The 23,568-nt window shown below is 36.5% G+C and overlaps 1 protein-coding gene across 1 annotated transcript in view; it reads right to left on the bottom strand.

The window, feature by feature from the left end:
- LOC128741561 (protein Wnt-5) overlaps positions 1 to 23,568 on the bottom strand; it is a 107,049-nt gene that overhangs the window by 71,848 nt on the left and 11,633 nt on the right. The gene's annotated exons all lie outside the window — the stretch shown is intronic.

Below are 23,568 nucleotides of genomic sequence, written 5' to 3'. Positions count from 1 at the left end.
ATAAATTAAGCTTATTAACAGTTGCTTTTCTGGTTCAATTTGGCTGTCACACACACACACTCACACAAACGTAAATGCTGATACATTATTACAGAATTATGCAGTGATTTGTCTTGATTATATGGCTTGGAATTTAGCTTCATTCTGACCGGCCCACATAGCGTGATGCAACGTTTACTCTACACGAAGATTCATACGCCACGCAAAATAACGGACAAAAAACATTCATACTGCTAAGCAGAGTGATGATAGAAAATAGTTTTGTCTTATACCTTTGCAATAAAAAATAAGCAATTTTGCAGAATCAGTTCACATCATTAAGGGTGTAACTGGTCGCAGTGGTCCAAGGTCCCCAACAAGGAAAAAAGGGTGTAAAAAAGAGATTCGATGTAAAAATTATGACACAGTTAAATGAATGACTGTTCTAGCAACAACAGTTCACAGATTAGCTAACGTAGATTTATGATAACATCCGACAAAATACATGAAAATTGATATTAGTTACCACTGTTTTTTTTGTGTGCATTACGGTACGAATACTGCCTGTCGGAGCAGCTTCTAGATTAGTAAGTAGTACTAAAGAATGACGTAGTACAAGTTTATGTCGCACAACATAACAAAACATAACGAGTAACAAATGTTAGAATTTGAGCTTTATTTTTTTAACGTTTTGACGTATCACTTTGTGGAAACGATATTGGAACCCGATCAAATGAAAATAACAAGTTATTTTATAACAAAAGCTCCGTTGCGTTTTGTTATAATAAACTTGGACTCGTGAGTAGTTAAAATAACGAAAACTGTAACAAAATCTGCTCTAGGCATATCACAATTATATTAAATTATGATATAATTTGATCAAGTGTATTTCAAGATGAATTACAAAAACAAGTATTCTGTCCTGCTTTATAACCAAAATGTGACAAATCATGTTATAAGTAGCAGAACGAGATAGATTCTTTGTATAACATTTCTCGTGTCGCAAGTTTTGCTATCACATTTACAACACACTTCGATAGAAATATTAACTGAAGCTACAATTCTGTAATAATTTTGTTAGAATCATCTGATCGGGAAATGTAACGTTGGAATGTAAGATTTTAAACACTAATAACTTTTTTGTCATTGCATGGAATTCTATTATCAGCATGTTTTTCGATAGAACCAAAATCCAGCAATTTGGTTATGTAATTGTTATAAATAGTACGCAATTGTTAAGCTGTTCAAATTGATTGAAAAATAAAGTATCTTAATTTTTATATTTTGGAACATAAACTAGAACTAGAACTGCAAATAGTAATTTCAATCAACACGACTGTATAATATGTGTATGTATGGGGTTAGCCACCATCACCTCACGGGTTTCCCATTGTATGTAAGTAGAATTACTGCAGAATCGAATTTATCTACCTAGCAACTTTCATGTCAATGCTGTTCGTGAAGGACTAAAAGGGGTTGGGTTGATCTATAAGCAATGTCGCTTATATGATTCCACGGGAATATAAGACACTCCTTCCAGCATAGACTTCCGGTTTCTAGATACATAACTTCGCCGTGCAAACTTATCTTGCGTGATGATTTGTGTGCTAGAAGGGCGCGTCAAAATCCTCTCCGACCTTATATGACTTGGGCTGGTTACCACATCCCTCATCCAGTCTTCGATTCATTCGATACCCTCATGCTCCTTTCTCTTGACGATAATGATGGTATATGGCAATGTAATAAGATATGTGTTATATGAATATGCATGTAGACATATAGACAAAAATAGAACCATCTCACCAGCAGTCCTTCGAATGGATTAGAGTTGCATCATTTGAGTTTACATGCGTGCTTCCATTATGAATTTAATGCAAATATATCTAACAATTTTCATAAGATGGGGTTTACAGGTCAAACGTTATTTAATGAAATATTGATAATATTTGTTCTCGAAAACTTCATTGATATAAATAATATAGAATGGCATTACAGCAAATTATACATAGCTCATTATATCCAAAAAAATATAAACACTAGCTATAACAGGCTATATTTATGTTAAAGATTAATATTTCCTCTTACAACATACTTTTACTTGTACATACTGTAAATTCGGGTGAAATTGATCACTTTTTCGAGTAATTTTTAAATATCTTTGCAAAGAAACATATTTAAGAAGATGATTCAATTTTAAAATAGGTGATGTAGTGCTGGCTACACAATAGTGTCATATACATCTTATATGGATACTTTTATTTTAGATACAACTTAGTATAATCGTGAAAAATCGCATTTGCGGGTGAAATTGATTACGTAGAAATCAAGACGATATTGCTATCAAACCACATGCTCTGACAGCAATAAACTAACGTGCAGTAAGAAATTTAACAATATAACAATGCCGCATAGAGTGCAAGAGATTGGACATAGCGAAATGCAGCTACTTTGGGTATGAAATGGGGAAGGCAAATGAGGAGCGTCCAATATATGAGGAGCGTCCAATATAGCTCTAGCCATCCCAAGCCCCTACCTAGCGCCTCCACGTGGCCATATCTGGTAATGCTCTTTTGAGTAGACAAGCTAGGAGGTGCGTTGTTGGGTGGTGCCCGGCTGCCTGGTCTCAAAACCGCGGTTTTGGGCAGACGACGGAGACACACGGCCTAGCTAATAGGTAAGACTAATAAGTTATTTTAATTATTTTTTTCGTTTTAGCTTATGAAGCATCTCCTGCTATATAGTAAAAACTTATGGTATATGGCCAAAACGAGTCTCAATACTGCACATGGATACCAGAATGAAAAATTAAATTAACTATTAGAAGCACTTATGGAACCTCAAAGGACGCTATTTTATTTCATACGAAGGACTGTTGGTGAGATTGTTCTATTTTTTCCTATATATACCACATTTCATCTTAATATCATATTATTAACAGTATTATTGATATCATAAATGTGGAAGGCTGGATGATGGAGTGGATTGCCAACCTGAATCCTTAAGGTCTGAAGCAAATATGGCACTTCTCAATTCAAAACAAACAAATCATCACGTGGGTTAAAGTTGGTACAGCGAAATTGATTATTACATGGAAGGATCCTTATGCTAGAAGGCGACTCTTATAACCCCGGAATGCGCACAAGTGCCTCTGCTTGTGGGTCCGCCCAATCCCTTTTGGCCCTTCTGTAATAGCATTAGTGTGAAATTCATTTGATAATCAAATTTGGATCTACTGTAATTCTACCCACATACATTGGCAAGTCCTTGAACTGATGGTGGCTTTCCCCTAATACTACTACTACTACTACTACTACTACTACTACTACTACTACTACTACTACTACTACTACTACTACTACTACTACTACTACTACTACTACTACTACTACTACTACTACTACTACTACTACTACTACTACTACTACTACTACTACTACTACTACTACTACTACTACTACTACTACTACTACTACTACTACTACTACTACTACTACTACTACTACTACTACTACTACTACTACTACTACTACTACTACTACTACTACTACTACTACTACTACTACTACTACTACTACTACTACTACTACTACTACTACTACTACTACTACTACTACTACTACTACTACTACTACTACTACTACTACTACTACTACTACTACTACTACTACTACTACTACTACTACTACTACTACTACTACTACTACTACTACTACTACTACTACTACTACTACTACTACTACTACTACTACTACTACTACTACTACTACTACTACTACTACTACTACTACTACTACTACTACTACTACTACTACTACTACTACTACTACTACTACTACTACTACTACTACTACTACTACTACTACTACTACTACTACTACTACTACTACTACTACTACTACTACTACTACTACTACTACTACTACTACTACTACTACTACTACTACTACTACTACTACTACTACTACTACTACTACTACTACTACTACTACTACTACTACTACTACTACTACTACTACTACTACTACTACTACTACTACTACTACTACTACTACTACTACTACTACTACTACTACTACTACTACTACTACTACTACTACTACTACTACTACTACTACTACTACTACTACTACTACTACTACTACTACTACTACTACTACTACTACTACTACTACTACTACTACTACTACTACTACTACTACTACTACTACTACTACTACTACTACTACTACTACTACTACTACTACTACTACTACTACTACTACTACTACTACTACTACTACTACTACTACTACTACTACTACTACTACTACTACTACTACTACTACTACTACTACTACTACTACTACTACTACTACTACTACTACTACTACTACTACTACTACTACTACTACTACTACTACTACTACTACTACTACTACTACTACTACTACTACTACTACTACTACTACTACTACTACTACTACTACTACTACTACTACTACTACTACTACTACTACTACTACTACTACTACTACTACTACTACTACTACTACTACTACTACTACTACTACTACTACTACTACTACTACTACTACTACTACTACTACTACTACTACTACTACTACTACTACTACTACTACTACTACTAGGACTACTACTAGGACTACTACTACTAGAATGCCGCTTTTTTTGGCATGAGCTATTTTAGGGTGACACTTAAATTAACCAAGATCCAGAAATTATCTTCAAAACGAAACCAGATAGAGCGATATTCACTTCAGCAATTTTATAGCTTCAAGTATTTTGAGTAATATTGCAGAAGACGAAATCCTTCTATCCCGAACCGTTTCCATATTTGAGCGATTTTCCTGAGTCAAGTTAGGGTGACTCTGCTATTTTGGGATTTTTCTCCATAACTTTTTTATTTTGCATTTCTCGCAAAACGCTTCCTCAGATGACTTTTGAGGCTCAATAAGACGCAATTTTTGGTGAAAAAAGAAATTGGCTATCTACTTTACTTCTTCACTTATATTAATTTTTATGATAAAAATAGGCCGTTTTCAAATGTTAGTATCTCAGAAAGGTGTAAGCAGAATTAAAATCGGTTAATTGCGTTTGAAAGATCGTGATTTTTTGTGTATAATATCAAAAAATAGGAGAGTGGATTTTTGTCTATCTCAAATAAATCAAGTTTGAATATGTGTGCTTTAACATATTTAAGTATATAAAAGTAAACGAGTTGCGCCATAACTACGGAACGCCTTGACTGTTCTTCAGCAAACTTGGCGTACATGTTTCTTGATACAAGTGAATCAGCGCAGGGGGTTGACAAAAAGGGGGTGGTCGCTAAAAAGGGGGGGGGAGGTCCAAATAAGTAAAAGTAGCTGCGATCATCTTGCATTAAGGGGCGAACCAGCCACAGGCTGAAAACCTCTCAATAATAATAATAATAATAATAATAATAATAATAATAATAATAATAATAATAATAATAATAGAATAATAATAATATCTTGCATTTAGTCTGTTAGAAGTTGTACAAGTGGCTGGAAGATAAGATGAAGAGCGTGTGAAAAGATGGGAGGGTCACAACTACGAAAGTAGAACAATATAAGGAAGGCTTTGTGTCTCTTTCATTATCTTCGAAGAGACGTACAAGTTGCTGTAGACAAAAGGGCCGCTGACCGAGGAGAGCTAATCAAGGGGAGGGGTAGATATGTCTAAATGAGGAAAAAGCTTTGTTTTTGTATTATGAGAATTTGCAAACTGAAACGTAGTGTTGTGAAGCCCGCATTCGTGTGGTCCAATTTTGACTCACGATTTTCTTCTAACGAACACATATGCATGAGCATTTCTTTCGGATTTCTTTTCTGATATTCTCATGCACTGCGACAAGTTTTTGCCATAGTGTATTTAGTTATCACCTCCCAGTTGGCCTCGAGGTATGATGCTAGGCTAATAAGCCAGTCGTCATAGGATCGTAGCAACTGGTCCTGCAATTGTCCTGCACTCTAACAGCTGGCTGCAAAGTCTGTCGTATAAAAAAACAGAAGGTCAAGTTTCGATAACGGAATGTAGCACCTAGGCTTTGCAATGCTTTGCTATTTAGTTATCACCCACGCTCGTTGCTTACGCTCGTCATTGCAACCCAGCAGTTGATACCTATTATCGCTCGCATTGGCCCGCACACTTACCCGCGTGTGTAAGCGAGGGTGTAAAATGAAGAAGAAAAGTAAAATCCGTATCCATACATCCAAGTGTGCCGCTCGTGCTCACGACCTATGGACAGCTCATGAGCTTTGGATTCGCGGGCGGGATGTGTAGAAGGTAGAAAGAGTGTGTAGGTAGCAGAATGTATGCACACAGTGCCAGCAGTTGTTTGGCGTAGGCTTGCGTCAGTGGAGTAAGCTTTGGATGCTATGCTTTTCACACTCGCTCGCCTGAGATTTTCAATCTTATCGAAAACAGATGTACAAGTGGCTGAAAGACAAAAAATGGTGGCCTCTGATGAAAGGGGAGGTGCGAATCACGGAAATCCCCGTCGCGGGTAGAAAACTATTTAAACTTCTCATTCGGTAGTTCCACTCCATGATACTATGAAACACATATGATTTCATTACTTTGTCTACCATTCCCTCTGTTTATTGGATAGTCTACCGTTTTTAATGTCTAACCTCATTATGAAGTTTAAGTCAACAAACATGAGGTTAAGTTTATACATTCTCTTTTAGATTTGGACCACTCACACAACTTATAACGATTTAAATGCAAGATAATTACAGCCACTTTTACTTATTTGTACCTCCCCCTCCCCTTTTTAGCGACCACCTCGCTTTTATCAACCCCCTGTGCTGATTTACTTATGTCAAGAAACATGTACGCTAAGTTTAATCAAGAACAGTCAAGGCGTTCCGGAGTTATGGCGCAACTCGTTTACTTTTATATACTTAAATATGTTAAAACCACACATATTCAAAGTTGATTTATTTGAGATAGACAAAAATTCACTCTCCAATTTTTTGATATTATGCACAAAAAATCACGATCTTTCAAACGCAATCAACCGATTTTAATTCTGCTTGCTCCTTTCTGAGATACTAACATTTGAAAACGGCCTATTTTTGTCATAAAATTTAATATAAGTGTAGAAGTAAAGTAGATAGCCAATTTCTTTTTTCACCAAAAGTTGCGTCTTATTGAGCCTCAAAAGTCATCTGAGGAAGTGTTTTGCGAGAAATGCCAAATAAAAAAGTTATGAAGAAAAATCGCAAAATAGCAGAGTCACCCTAACTTGACTCAGGAAAACCGCTCTAATATGGAAACGGTTCGAGATAGAAGGATTTCGTCTTCTGTAATATTACTCAAAATACTTGAAGCTATAAAATTGTTGAAGTAAATATCGATCTATCTTATTTCGTTTTGAAGATAATTTCTGGATCTTGGTTAATTTAAGTGTCACCCTAAAATAGCTCATGCCAAAAAAAGCGGCATCCTAAATCAAGATTTTGTTGCTAAGACGTAAATAGTATAAAATCAACGACTACTGAGTAAACAATTTTTTCCACCTAATTTGGCTTTCTGGACCATAGTGCAATGTAGGGTCGTCTACTTCATTTTTCTACTAGTTACTATCTGAGAGAGAGTCGCGAAGACGATCTTCTTTTTCTCATGCTTTGACCGTTCTTATTTTTCCTATTAGGTTTGTGTTCATTTTTGGGCTGACTGTTCAAGCGCCTACGTGAACTCTACATTGAACGTGTTAAGTGCGTGTCTTGCAGTGACATTTTTTGCTGCTAGTTGGTCTATGGGTACATCAGCTTTTGCAAAAATACTGTATGAAACATGCGATAAATCGGAAGCGCATAGTTTATTGCATGTAAAATGACACGTAATGAGTACTACAAAAGTATGTTTAGCGTAATATATCAATAAATATTTATTTTAATTAGCAGCAAATTTACAACGAAAAAAAAGACCAATTTAATTTCTTATTTGTATTTTCCCAAAGAACTACCAGTCGAAAACTTGCATGAGTCACCAATACTTTTCCATTTCTGACCAATAATAAGGGGCCGTTCACTAATTACGTAAGGCATAATGGGGGGAGGGGATGTTCCGCGAAATCTTACAAAATCTAATTTGGGGGGAGGGGGGTTTAATCATTTCTTACGTAAGATTTTCACACTTGAAAAAATTATGAGAAATTCACATTTTCAATAGCAACCCATATTACTTGTTACTAAAAATTTCAAATAGATAAGTTTTGAAGTGTCGAAATCCTTCATACTGCAAGGAAAGGCACAGCAACCTGCTGAGTATTTTAGCCTTGCCCACTCAGGGAAACAACAGTTGGGCTACTTGTTCTTGAGCCATCTGATGTCATCGGTTTATGCTATCCAGCTTTCCACGAGCGATAAGGGTGGCTGATGGGTACAACTTTCTGAAGGGCACAGCTCGGTTTTGACATTTAATGCAGGAGCGGTTACTGCGGTTACTATGGAAACCACTACGGTTGTTTGCTGGTTGAGTGGAAAAATGTAAACATTGTTTAGTTTTCGCAGACCAGCCGAAAAGGAATTTAGTTATACGGAAGCGCAGTTTTGTAACTATCCTTTGCTGAAATATTGTCACATTGACCCAATGCAAAGACTATTTCACAAAATGATAGCCACGCTAGTGAGTTTTTGAGCATACACTAACATTTATTGACAACCTCAATGCTGAAATACGTTCTGTTCGTGAGTGGGCCATAAAGGGATTTACAACAGATAATGGATATTTTTTTTATTAATTTTTTTGAACTTTGGTTTTTATAAACTTGTTTAAACTTTGTTAACTGTTTCAATATTCTTTCAATGTATAACTTTTTAAATAAAACTTGAGCTTCGATGTTTCAAAAAATCTTACTAAGATTTTTTTATGGGGGGAGGGGGGATTGGCCAAAATCTTATAAAATCTTATATAGGGGGGAGGAGGGGTTCAAAAATGAGGAAAAAGCCCTTACGTAATTATTACACGGCCCCTAACGACTGGCTGCAGTTGACAGTTCGAACTGGCTGCATCTGACGTTGGATTTTTTCCCATCCGTGAATCTCTCTCAGGTTACTATGGGGGGAAGTCCTGTAGGACCGGACAGGCCTCTATACCCTCTATGCTAATATTTGGAAAGAATGGAACAATAGTACTTTAATGGTACTATTGTCCTTTTCGTTCCAAATAATGTTATCATTCCATGTTTTCGAGACATCGTTAGTGTCCGAGCATAGCGGCCTGTCCGGCCATACAGGACCAAAATAAAATGTAGGGGGTTGTCCCCAGCTGTGAAACGGCTCCTGTTATGAAACACTTGCTATTTTTGACGAATTTATTAGGCTACGTTAATATTTTTCAACTTTTTTGCTTTTGCCAAAAATTAGTCCAAAGTAATGGTGTTGGTATCGATCAATTTTTTTTGTAGCTTGCCGGCTCGGAGAAACGTTAGCGGTACATAAATTTAGTAGCAACGAATAAAACCATTAATGGTTTCAAAAATTTGCGAAAACGCTGATCGCTAACTAAAATTTTAGCTCAGATAATTTGATATTAGCAGATTAGCGGAATTATGCCAATCTATACCAAAAACACATTCCGCCTACAAAGCCGTCATCTATCCTGCTTACTAAATTCATAAATACGTAACACAAAATGACATCGCTTAATACTCGTTTTCTACAGAACACTGATACTAATGGCAGCTAATGGCGTTTGTCTTAGATCACGTATTATAAGCTAAGTCCACATCATTTTTTATAGTTTTGTCACACATATTTAATCCGCCGGAACATTTTGTAACCTTGATGAAACTAATGTGAAAGCATGACAAACGAACTGCACCTTAATTGTGAGTGATTGAATGCACAACCAAAAAGGAATTATAGGTATACTCTCCCACTCGTAACTACTGTAGCAATATGAAGATTGAATTGCACATAAATGAAATCAACATAATTTGAAAATTCTCTAGAACTCTATCAACTGCGATTGTTATAAATAATTAATTTCGACTTCTCTGCATTATAAATTTACAATAGCATTATATTTCAGTAGCTCCATCGTTTTGTTTTGCTACTCTGTTTAGCTCTAAGGCTTCCGAGTTTATTGAATCCGATTTCGAGCGATAAGTTAATGTACACAAACTTTTATTGTAAACACGGTAACTTCGGTGAAGCGGTTTTCACAAGAAGCCATTGTGTGTAGGCAAAGCTAATGAAGTTTGTGTGTCCGGATTGGACTTCTTTATGGCTGTAAGCTCGCCTTAGAGTGTGGGTAGCGATTAAAGTGGCAGAATTACTTAATCTTGCTTGAACTTTTAATGGTTGTGACGAGGAACTATACGAGCGAATAAATCGATGTTTCAAATGCTGACTTTGCACGAAGTCACAAGAATCGCGAGTTATTGATTAGGGGTAGACCGGTGTCTTTCAATACAACTTAAATTTCTTTATTAGAATTTGATTTAATTTAAAAAATACAGAAAAATTCCATCCCAGAAAACTGGGCAAAAATATATACAGCATAGAATCATAAGAATACAGCAAAGAATAATTATGATCCGGATATTTGTGAGGTGTAAGTTGGTAAACCCTATAATACTTTTCATTTGCTTTCTAGGTTTAAGTTTGTTTGTGTTGCCAGAAGAAACGAAGGCAACGAAAAAAAATCATGAGAAGTCCACTTCATTAGAAAGGTTTATATTGGGTAACAATTACTCAAAATTGAATTATTTGTTTTTGTTACCTTTCTTTTAAAAAATAAAAAAAAACTCCGCTGCGCTAATAAACGTGTAATATTATTGATAGTAATTTAAAAACAAAACAGTGATGTATCTGCTAACATAAAGACCTATATTTTTGTTTTTTATCGTTGTAGAATATCGGGATTTTCAAAAAGTGAGGAAATACCAAATTTGGGTACCATTATTTTAAAGCTCATAGTGGATGTTATGGTTAATTTATCATTTGCTCAATTCTGAGGTCTGCAGGTCGGATTATTTTTCATGATAACGTTGTACCTATCTATCCAAAAACAGAATTTGTTACCAAAAAGCCGACGTTTCAAGCCAACTGGCACCGCATATTTCGTTCGATGAATGTGGTCATCCTATTAAGATGCCTTTTTATTGACTGCTTTTACGCTAGAGCCGTTCTATTATATTTTTATAAAAGCTTCAAATTTGTTAATCTCGGAGTAACGTGGGCAGAATAAAAAATAATAATTAACACAAAACGCCTTAGGCAACAAAAACGTGTCATTTACAATAATCTTAAAGTTTTTGTTTGCGGCACTGTGGTGTTAGTTATTAATTTTGTAAAAAATCCTCAATTTGAAAGCACTATCTTTTATCATTCACCTACTTTGGAATGTTCAACAACATAAGCCGGCAAGCTGAATGCTGTCGTTACTGCTGTGTATATATCACATGTAAGTATAACGACAGTAGGTTTTGGCTTTAGTGTTGGGGACTGAATGTTTTTGTAGGCAGGTATTATTTGTTAGAGCAAGAGCTTGTATTTTGAAATATTTCACCCACCCGAACCTATACATATAATAGGTTACGGTCGGAAACATAGCAAACCATGAGACGAAGATTTTTCATTCGCGTTTTAATCTATATTAATATATGCGGCCGTAACTCATCGGACGGATTAAAATTTGAGTAAAAATTGTGTCGCTTTGCTGCACCGCTTATGATCGGTGTGTTGCGCGTTAACACTCCTCTGTATCAGATTGTTTCACACAAATACAGTAATGGTCCGATTTTTGTGTTTTTATCCCAATTTTGTCAGCCTATAAATTTTGTTTAACTTTTGTGCTTTTAAACATGATTTATTAAACTTTTCAGCCTGCTTGAAACTATTCTGATTCTCTGGGGAGAGTTTTTGAATAAAATGATGCCTTCTTGCGAGTAATTTGGGGTTAAAATTAGGGTTTTTTAAAGTAAAAGTTCTATAGTTCCTAAACAAGCAAAGATAGAGGTATACTATATTCAGCAATGTTGTGTATTTTTACTATTTGTACAACTTTGTAAAACAGGTAAAAGTTATACAACAACTACAAAGCTACAAACTACAAAGCTCCCGGACAAGTTCCTCTGAAATCCGTTCCGTGCTTGAATCAGAAAAGAAACCCTCCCCGGACCCGGAACCGGTCATACGACCTCTGAGAGACATGAGATGATCACCAATCGCTATTTTGTCGAATGCTGATGTTTTTTGATATGCGACACGACATGCTTTACCGATGCTGAAATGTCCCGTTACGGGAACCGGTTCCGGGTTTATAGTGTCCCCCCGGATCCGGATGGCGCACACCATGGTTCCTAACTGCGGCAAAGTAACTGATATGTCCACAGTCGATGATATGTTTACAAAAATCAACAGATTTCAAACAAATTTTAGATATTTGGCAACTTTATCTAAAAAAGCCATATCTCGGTCCCCCAAGGAACTCCGGAATAACTCCGGGACCATACGACATATGGCCCTTATCTATAGATATTATGAAAATAGAAGATATTTTCGGCAAAATTACCAAATTTGGTGAAAAAATATTGAAAGATAAAAAAGTTACGGCCATTTTAGTGAATTTTGCGGTACTAAAAATGATGTAGACCTTAGAGGGGTTAATGCGCACCAAAAAAGGTTCTGAACCAGTGTGCTGTGCCCGGTTTATTGAGCTTTCGGTTGACCAATTGAGGGTTAAAATTTAATTTTTAGTAGAAACCTTCGATATTGCAAGGTGTTGAACTTTGAAAAAATTTTCGAAAAATAAATTTCCCGATTTTGCCAGTTTCCCCATTTTGTCAGCCCAAATTCAACATGGGGCTTACAAAATTGGAACATTACTGTATATACAAATTTGTGTTTGTGTTTCACATGTTTAAGGCTTTTGATTACAGTCTATCAATGGCTTTGAATGCATTTGTTGTAATTGGTATCCATGGTTATTACGGTCATAATAATCGGTGTTTCGATATGATGCAAATATGCAAATTAAAAATAATTAAAATGAAAATAAATGCCAATCGCAGTCTATGAGATCTACTTAAAATCTGTCCCATTGCAAAGAATAAGCAAAGGTTAACTTCAAAAAGTCACCGCAATGCAGTTAAAATAAATATTTGTTTTTAACAGCTCAATAGTTTGATTTTGCTCAAACGTTAATATGATTAGATCATTTCGTTTATTATAGCTTACGAAGCTCGGGTTATTGTACTTTAACGTTTTTAAACACATTTTATCATTTTATAATATAAGCACATGTTTTACTTTTAAGGCTACGTTGCTTTCTAACAGAGGAAAACCATTTCTATCTATTTGCCGCCGTGAACTTTTGAACCTTTTTGCCCTTTCATGCTGTGAATGAATCAAATGTTATGTCATACATTGTCGATAGAATTAATTTATTTTAATCAAAAAGCTGACTACTAAAATCAAACTTTTAGTCAAAAATAATCCAGAAAAATTTTTTCATTGAATCTATTTGAAATACAAAGAATGTGAAAATTTATTTATGATTTCGTCACTGCATTCAAATAATTTTCTATTATCGTTTTAGCATCAATCGATATGCTTATAGTGCTGTCTGTGATTTTATTGTTACAATTCTTCAGCTCTTTCTAGTATTGATGGGCTGATTGACTATCTGAATATTGACTGAACTATTTCCAAAATTAATTCGAACATCCTAGAATTACGTACTAAATCATAAGAATCATAATCTTTACAGTCCTGAATGTAATATTTGGAAAGCGATAACGGAATTGAAAAGCTAAGACCAAATCAGGCCACTTGATGCCAAGTAACTTAGGCACGGGATGATCCCCAATACCCTTCTATCCAGACCCCAATACCCTTCTATCAGCAAACATTTTTAGATTTCCCTGGTGAAATTTCTTCACGAAATACAGTCACTTTTAGTTTTAGGGTGCGCAGAATCAGGAACGATGCACAGAATTAAGTGCGGTACGTTCATTATACCTGCAACTACAGAAAAAATGATAGCGTTGTAGAAAATTACCTATTGGGCATTTTCCCTTGAAAATTTGGGTAGAAGTAGTTTAGAGTGAGAGTAAAGTATACTGTTTACGCTGTATTTTTATCGCTGTCAGTTGTTCGAAAACTAGAAAATATGGTGTCACCTGAAAAGCAACGTTTCGAATTGATTTTGCGCAAGTACCTGGAAAATCCTCAACTTTCTCGTCGGGACATCGGGAAACAACTCGGAATCGTGCAGTCAACGGTGAGTCGTATGATTAAACGTTACTACGATCAGAATGGATGTTCTATTAGTGATTAGGACCACAAGCATGTAGTAAACGAGTTTAAGCAAAATCCCAATGCAATAATCAGGGATGTGGCCAAAAAATTGAATCTATCCAAATCTTTCGTTCATTAGGCCAAGGACCGGGAGGGATTGCATGCGTACAAAGTGCAGAAGGCTCCAAACCGTGACGAGCGGCAAAATACGGTGGGAAAGTTACGGGCTTGGAAACTACACCCAGATGCTGACGAAGTCTCATTGTCTCATCATGGATGATTAGACTTACGTCAAGGCGGATTTCCGAGAGCTGCCGGGGCTACAGTTCTTCACCGTCCAGCAGTTTTATTTTTCAGAGAAAGTAAGGAAGCAGAAACTTTTAAAGTTCGCCAAAAATACATGATTTGGCGAGCGATCTGTTCATGTGGCAAACGGAGTGCGCCGTTCGTGACTACCGGGATTGTAAACGTGCAGATATACCTTAAGGAGTGTCTTCAAAAGCGTTTGCTTTCTTTGTTGAAGCAACACGAGGGCCCTACGATCTTCTGATCGAATCTAGCTTCATGCCACTATCCAAAGAAGTGATACGAAGCCAACAGGGTCAGTTTCGTACCCAAGGACATGAACCTCCCCCCTCCCCAACGCACCGGAACTAAGGCTCATCGAAAAATACTGGGCTGATGTGAAGCAGGCACTACGGAAGCATCGCAAGGAGGTCAAATCTGAGGAAGACATGAACAAAAAGTGGGTTTTTGTATAGAAGAAACTATAGCCAGATATTGTACAGAACCTTATGAGTGGAGTCAAGCGTAAGGTGCGAGCATACGGGGTGCTATGCTGAACTCGAAAGTTCCGTGGAGTTGAGAAGCGCTTGCTTTATCTAGGCATAACTTATTTGGAAATTTTGTTCTTACTCCATATCAAGTATAGAACCCAAATCCTAAAAGCTCATTGATATTTTTAGTCATGTAGAATTGACGCAAAGGATTACAACAATTTGGCTCAATTTCAATGCAGCAGTCAAAGTCGGCCCCAAAAGACGATCATTAAGAGTACCACAGTGGTCATTTAATCCAATACCTCTTTGGCATACAAAAAAGGGCCTCGTTGCTTAATTTGCACAGGGCCTCGCGTGCTGTAACACCGGCTCTGACTAGTATCTTTTGCTTAAAAAAATCGCATTGTTGATGCGTTGTCATACTAACGTATGCGTTAAAAATGGTGTTTTTTCGGAAGGCGAAAAAACTATGACGGCTAATTGAGTTTGATAAATTTCCCATGGAAGGTAATTATATTACCTTACTTGCAAAAAAATTCTACAGCTCTATCAGTCGACTAGGTACTTTATCAACCCATTATGTCTGAAATTTATCGAGGAATAAAATGAGCAAACGATCAAGAATTTTTAAGCGTTTCCAAGAATATTTAAATTTCAGCTGCAGTATGATAAGAAGCCACTTGTTCTAGTCTAGTTTCCAGTGATCACAAGTTACACAAAAATAGATCGAATCAGGCCGAATTACACTTACACCTCTATTTAATTTGTTTTATGTCAACACGCCACGATAACCAAATTCTAATAAACCTAGTAAAAAACGTGAAAAATTTGATAGTTTTGATCTCTATCGGAATCTCTAGGTTGAAAACACTCATGAAATTCATGAACTCTCTGAAAGTCACTCATGCAAATTGTTGTTGCTCCGTCTTATAATAAGTTTTAAAATTCTTTAAATTATTTCTATTTTTTCCATATAAAAAAATAAAAAATGGTACATTTTTGGCATCTTGATTTGAAGTTTTTTCCTAAACCGCTTATTTTATCCCTATTTATATTATTTATCATGTTTAGCAATCAATTCCTTGGAACTCATCCTTCAACATAACAAAATTTCAACATTTTCGAGATACGAGTTTGGAAGCATACAGGGATACCTCGATATAAGACAATTTATATTTCTAAAAGTTGTCTTATTATCCATTATATATTATAATGGAAAATTAGCTCTGGTAATCGAAAATTAGCATGTCTCGTGTATTCAACAAATGTTATAACGTGTTTAATTTTAATGTATCTCGGCAAACTAATAAGTGTAGTTTTAAGCGTGTATTATGTTAATTTATGTTGTCTAAGCGTGTGTACCTTTATGCATCTATAGTTATATAGCACAATCTGTCATTGGGGTGATTTTTTACCTGTTGACTAAGCAATTAAATAAATAAATAGACCAATTGTCTTATATCGGGGTTGTTTTATAACGAGGCTGTCTTATACCGAGGTATCCCTGTAATACCCATGAAAATAAATACATTCTTTTTTGAAATAAGTTTTGAATCAAAAACCACCCAGTTAGCTTCGAGGTACGATACTGGTCTAACGAGCCAGTCATCGTATGTTCCAATCTCGGCTAGGCGGTGCAGCTAGATAAAGTTAGTAGGATTACTGCACTAGCCCCGTAACTGTCCTGTACTCTAGCAACCGGCTGCGAAGTCTGTCGATTAAGAAGGGTCAAATCTTAGAAAGACGTTTTAAGCTCAAAGCTCTGCTTTTTTATTGAATCAAAATTGTTGCAATATATATGGAAGGTGTATGTTTTCTACAATCAAACACGTAAAATTTAATCCAAATCTAGCTTTTCAAAGAAGATGTCGCGTGTAAAAAGTGAAATAGTGTACGTAAGTGTAAATATATAAAAATATTAGAAAAATAATCTTTCCAACTCAAGAACTAATTTGCAGTGCATGATTTTTTCCAATTGCATTAATTAATGCATCATGCTGCGTCTGACCATCGCTGCGTACCGACATAAATGCTCTCTTATCGTTGTAAAACAAAACTGCGTTCCTGCATGAAACGTGACGTGCCGTTTGGAGTGGAATTACCTCGTCGTCAAACAGGTTTTTCCTCGTTCATGTGTTTGAGGCACTCAAATGCGGCAAAACGGACGGAGTCAAAGCATATCTTTATGCTCAAGGTTTGAAAGGTATGTATATAAAAAACTTATCGATACTTTTCGTTCGTTAAAAGGAAATAAATTCGTCCGAAGATAAGTCTGAATGGTATCTACAAGGTTTCACGGACGGAGAGTAACTGTTCTCTGCTGGACTAATGCTGTTCACAGGTTCCTGCTAATGGAGCCCGTTACGAACTTGGATTCATTTCATTACACAGATGACTAGGAGCAAAGGAGTGAGACTATCCATCCACCACGTCGTCCATTGTAGAGGATAGCTAGGCGAGAAAAACGCTATGACTATCAATGCAGAATTAAAATAAAGTGATCCAATTTATAATCGAGCTAAAATAATTTATCATTCTACTGATAAGGTGTTGTGTAAATATATGTATTTATTCTCAGTAATCTGAAAGGTTTCCTCACCTTCCAAGGAGTAAGGCTGAATTAAATGAAGTGTGTACAATTACGTAAAATGATAGTACAGCGAACGCAATTCATGATTTAATATTAATTAATGGGTTTCCATTTATCCTGGCCGCTTGCACATCAGATAGTGAATTCATCGTCAAAGGGCTCTTCTTTGAGTTGGTGTGCTCTAAACAGAGCTATCGAGGACTTACTTATCGTCCGTGTACAAGCACAAATTCGAAAGATAGTAGCACATGGTAATGGTTCAGAAGGATGTGTTATTAATTTATCAGGATTAAATCGGTGAGCAGACTGTCAGCTACCTAGATGGCCAATATATATTTGATTTAGCAGCTTTTCAAGTGCACTCAAAGTGATTTATCGGTATTTTTTAAAGAGGATTATAGCATTTAAGTTACCACTCCGGTTACAAACTATCGTTTCTCTCGCACATATCTTGCTCGTATCACTAACTACATATTATGCAAATCATACATAGCTCATAACAGTGAAAATCTGTGCATATTTTGACATTCATTTTGGAAAAATGCATGTTAGCTAGTGTGCAAACTGTGGTTGATGAATTACCCGCCAATGCAACGTTTGAAATAAATTTTACATTTGTTTCAATACAAATACTACTAAATAGATACCATAGAGGATTTCTGGTTAGTTCGAAAAACAACCATTCAAAATTTGTCAATTAGGACCCAACCTGTTCCTGGTTAGTAATACTAGGGACAAATTATCTCGAAAAAATGAAAAAGGTCTTCTGGAGTGATTTATGATATTTGGTATCTATAGCGGAATAGTTTGTGGACCATACATACATGTCGGCGGGTTCACGAGATATCATCGGAACCTGTTCTACAATGGCTAAAACAGGAATAGTCTCAATAAATGGTTTCCTCCAGTTTTGACACCCGTGTTTTTATTATTCTACTAGCTGACCCGACAAACTTCGTATTGCTACAAATTAAACTGTGTTGTACATAAATCGTGAATCTCGGGTAATCTTTGTCACATTCTCGAGTTTTGCAAGTTTCTGAGGAGTTCATGAGTGTTTTAATATACAAATTTTCCTCACAGTAAAGTACAACTCCCCCCATTGCTTAGCCTGATAAAATAAAGCGGATAGCATTTAAATATTCGCCATCATTACAAACCATTTCGCCGAATACTATTTTGCGGAACACCAATTCTCGGTTGACCATAACATAACGCGGAATATAGAGTTTCGCAGAATACCATTTCATGAAAAACCTTACGCGGGATGTACCATTTCACGGCAAATCTTTTCGTAGAAAGTACCATTTCGCAGGGGTGACCCAACTGAAAGAAAGTAATAGTGGTCAGTAGTTCTAGGAAAATAAATAAACCTAGATAGAGGTGATCTCTACGGGGGGCTGCCCCCAGCAGTGGCCGGCGCTTCCGACGGCAGGTCGCCGGCAACACTCGCGACCTGTGGCCGTCTTGCGTTGAATTATCTAATGTTACTATTGATAGTTTTGGTGGTCTTGTTATTGATTAATGTTTTATGAGTCTAAAATTTCTCGAGTTATTAGCGATTAGTTTGTGAGTTACGTTAAAATTTCTGTTTTATTTGTATGAGAGTCCTTATCCCCCTACCACAGGGGTGAGGGGTCTTAAACCATCATTAAAAAATTCCTGCCTCCAAAACTCCCCATATGCCAAATTTGGTTCCATTTGCTTGATTACTTCTCGAGTTATGAGAAAATTTGTATTTCATTTGTATAGGAGCCCCCCTCCTAAAGTGAGGAGAGGTTTCAATTCACCATAGAAAAAAATCTAGTCTCCAAAAACACCCACATGTAAAATTTTGTTCCATTTGCTTGATTAGTTCTCGAGTTATGCAGAAATTTGTGTTTCATTTGTATGGGAGCCACCCCTCTTAGTGGGCGGAGGGGTCTCTAACCATCATAAGAACCTTCCCTGGCCCCAAAAACCCCTATACGCTATCACGCCGATCAGTTTAGTAGTTTTCGTTTCTATAAGGAACATAGGGACAGACAGACAGAAATCCATTTTTATAGGTATAGATTGCAAGATATAAAATGTGTATCTGCGCTGGTACATTTTCTCGAAATAAAGAATTTTGAGAACAAGATAGATCCAGTGTGGCACCATTGACTGGCCTATTGATTTAAATATTGATTAATTTTGACTGAAGTTTTTGGAGCGTCTTAGTAGAATACGAAACCTGAAAATCTATACCTATAAAGAAGGATTTCTGTCTGTCTGTCTGTCTGTCCGTATGTTCCTTATAGAATCGAAAACTACTGAGCCAATCGGCATGAAAGTATGCATGTAGAGGTTTTTTGGGGCCAGGAAAGGTTTTAGTGATGGTTAGAAACCCCTCCCCCCACTAAGAGGGGGGGCTCCCATACAAATGAAACACAAATTTCTGCATAACTCGACAACTATTCAAGCAAATAGAACAAAATTTGGCATGTGGGTGTTTTCGGTGACAAGAATTTATTCTATGGTAAATTGACACCCCTCCCCTCTTTATAAGGGGAATTATAATTCCTCTCCTCTTTAATAGGGGGGCTTCCATACAAATTTCCTCATAACTCGAGAACTAATCAAGCAAATGGAACCATATTTGGCATGTGAAGGTTTTCGAGGGCAAGAATATTTTCTATAGTAAATTAGGACCCCTCCCCACTTTAAGAGGGGGGGCTCCTGTACCAAAGAAACACAATTTTCCTCATAACTCGAGAAGTAATTAAGCAAATGGAACCAAATTTGGCATGTGGGTGTTTTTGGAGACAAAAATTTTTTCTATGATGAATTGGGACCCCTCTCCGTTTTAGGAGGGGGGGATCCTATACACATGAATTACAAATTTCCTCATAACTGAAGAACTAATCAAGCAAGTGGAACAAAATTTGGCATGTGAAAGTTTTCGAAGGCAAGAATATTTTCTATGGTGAATAAGGACCCCTCCCCACTTTAAGAGGGGGGGCTCCTATATAAACGAAATACAAATTTCCTCATAACTCGAGAACTAATCAAGCAAATGGAACAAAATTTGGCACGTGGGTGTTTTTGGAGACAAAATATTTTTCTATAATGAATTGGGACCCCTCCCCACTTTAGGAAGGGGGGCTCCTATACAAATGAAATGCAAATTTCCTCATAACTCGAGAATTAATTAAGCAAATGGAACCAAATTTGGCATGTGAAAGTTTTCTAGGGCATGAATATTTTCTGTGTTGAATTAGAACCCCTCCCCACTTTAAGAGGGGGGGCTCATATACAAACGAAATACAAATTTCCTTATAACTCGAGAACTAATCAAGCAAATGGAACCAAATTTAACACGTGGGTGTTTTTGGAGACAGCAATTTTTTCTATGATGAACTGGGACCCCTCCTCACTTTAGGAAGGGGGGCTCCTATACAAATGAAATACAAATTTTCTCATAACTCGAGAGCTAATCAAGCAAATGAAACCAAATTTGGCATGTGAAAGTTTTCGAGGGCAAGAATATTTTCTATGGTGAATTAGGACCCCTCCCAACTTTAAGAGAGGGGGCTCCTATACAAACGAAATACACATTTCCTCATAACTCGAGAACTAATCAAGCAAATGGAACCAAATTTGGCACGTGGGTGTTTTTGGAGACAAATATTTTTTCTATGATGAATTGGGACCCCTACTCACTTTAGGAGGGGGGGGCTCCTATACAAATGAAATTCAAATTTCCTCATAACTCGAGAACTAATCAAGCAAATGGAACCAAATTTGACATGTAAGTGGTTTTGGACGCAAGATTTTTTTCTATGGTGAATTGAGACCCCTCTCTTCTTTAGAAAGCGAGTTATGGCCCATCTCCCCTTTAAGAGGGTGGGCTTCCATACAAATGAAATGCAAATTTCCTCTTATCTCGAGAACTAATCAATCAAATGGAACCAAATTTGGCATGTGGGAGTTTTAGATGGCAGAAATTTTTTCTATGGTGAATTACGACCCCTTCCCCTTTTAAGAGGGGAGCTCCCATACAAATGAAATTCAAATTTCCTTATAACTTGAGAACTAATCAAGCAAATGGAACCAAATTTGGCATGTGGGAGATTTTGGAGTCTTGAATTTATTTTACGATAGTTAGAGACCTCTCACCCCTGTGGTAGGGGGATATGGACTCTCATACAAATAACAGAAATTTTTGCGAAACTCAAAAACTAATCGAACTCGAGAAATTCGAGACTCTTCCATAAAACATTAGTCAATACAAGACCACAAAAACTGTCTATAGTAACACTAGATCATGCAGGACGAGACGGTCGCGAGTGTTGCCGGTGACCCGCCGTCGGAAGCGCCGCCCACTGGGGAGCTTGCAAAACTCGAGATTGTGACAAAGATCATCCGTGATTCATGATTTATGTACAACACAGGTTAATTTGTGGCAATACGAAGTGTGTCGGGTCAGCTAGTGAAATAAAAAGAAAACTTATCCAATTTAATTCTACTATGTATATTTGATTCTTGGCAGATACGTATTTCGCCTACGACTTGCAGTCTTCCTGATTAATATTACATTAATAATTTGAATGATATGATTATTGAATATTAATGTTCAAATATTGCAAACGTTGTAAGCATTTAAAGTAGATATTTATGAATTTAAAATCAACATATCAACTAGTGAATGTAAATTGATTTATTGTTTCATATCAGAACAAAATTTTTGTTTTCTTCCTTGACGAAAAGAAGCACACTTAAGTCTCTTTTTACACGTTTTTTACAATTCTTGAATTGACGCAGTTTCTTATGACGATTTTTGAATTAACACTCTTTTTTATGACGATTTTTAATTAACGTGTTTTCACATCATTTTTTCGAACTAACGCGGTTTTTTACAACAATTTTTGAATTTTTGGACGACTTCAAATTAACGCGGTTTTTACAACACTTTTCAAGTTGACGCGGTTTTTTATACGGTTTTCTTTTACGCGCCACGGTTCCCCCGTGTAAAAAAGACATTGTACAGTATTACCAGTTGTTTAATTTGTAAAGTAAGCAAATGTGAACGCAACTGTATGTTTTTCAAAACAGCATCGAGAGCGGTTACACAGTAGAATCAATATATATATATAGAATGCTGGTGTCGCTGTTTTTCTACAGGACTCATTGTGGTAAACATGATGCTAACAATTTGTATCAAGTCTGTGAATCGGGAGCTTCATTGTCAAAGTTGCTCATTGTTATTTATCTGTTCTTTATCTGTGCGCTGGTTGGTGCTATCAGAGCGCTCATCGCTGTGTTTTCATGCCAGTGAAATGTTTTTGAACGCTAATTTTCTTTTTCTCCGGATGATTGAATCCCAAAACTGCACCTGTTTGCACGGATTTTTTCAGAAATTTGAAGCAAGCGAAGTTTACAATCACATTACTTGGCAGCCATATTCGAAATTTTAAACTGGTTGTCAAAGTTTGACAATGAGATGCCCCTTTTGATGAATCTCAGGCACACACACATATGCATATATACTGTAAATACATTATCTGAACAAGTGTGATGTTTACCACGCGCACTGCAGCGACACTGGCATTCTATATATATTGATTAAACTTGTTACACGGTACGGTTTTATTTGGGAAAGTACAGCAAAAGAAACGGAATATAAACTGAATTTAGCAGCACGCTGAAAATGCCCTCCAGTACTCTAGCAAAAAGTATCGAACCGTAAACTGCAAGGTACACGCGTCTCGCTTCTCGCTCCGTCTGCAAAGCACTTTAAGCGGTCTGCACATGCAGTGTAGCTGCAGGCTGCACGCCACACGCCTGTATATAGGCAACTCGTGTGATTGAATAGGGAAATGTTCATTTGAAAATACTTAATCTCATTATGATGATAACGAAAACAAAACAAAGTTAGTTTGAATAAAAAAGTGAGAGCGTTTAAATTAAAGTTAAATTAGCG

Source organism: Sabethes cyaneus, chromosome 3, assembly GCF_943734655.1.
Source record: "Sabethes cyaneus chromosome 3, idSabCyanKW18_F2, whole genome shotgun sequence".
Lineage (NCBI taxonomy): Eukaryota > Metazoa > Arthropoda > Insecta > Diptera > Culicidae > Sabethes > Sabethes cyaneus.
The sequence above is the reverse complement of the archived record's forward strand: the minus strand, read 5'-3'. Positions and strand labels throughout refer to the sequence as shown.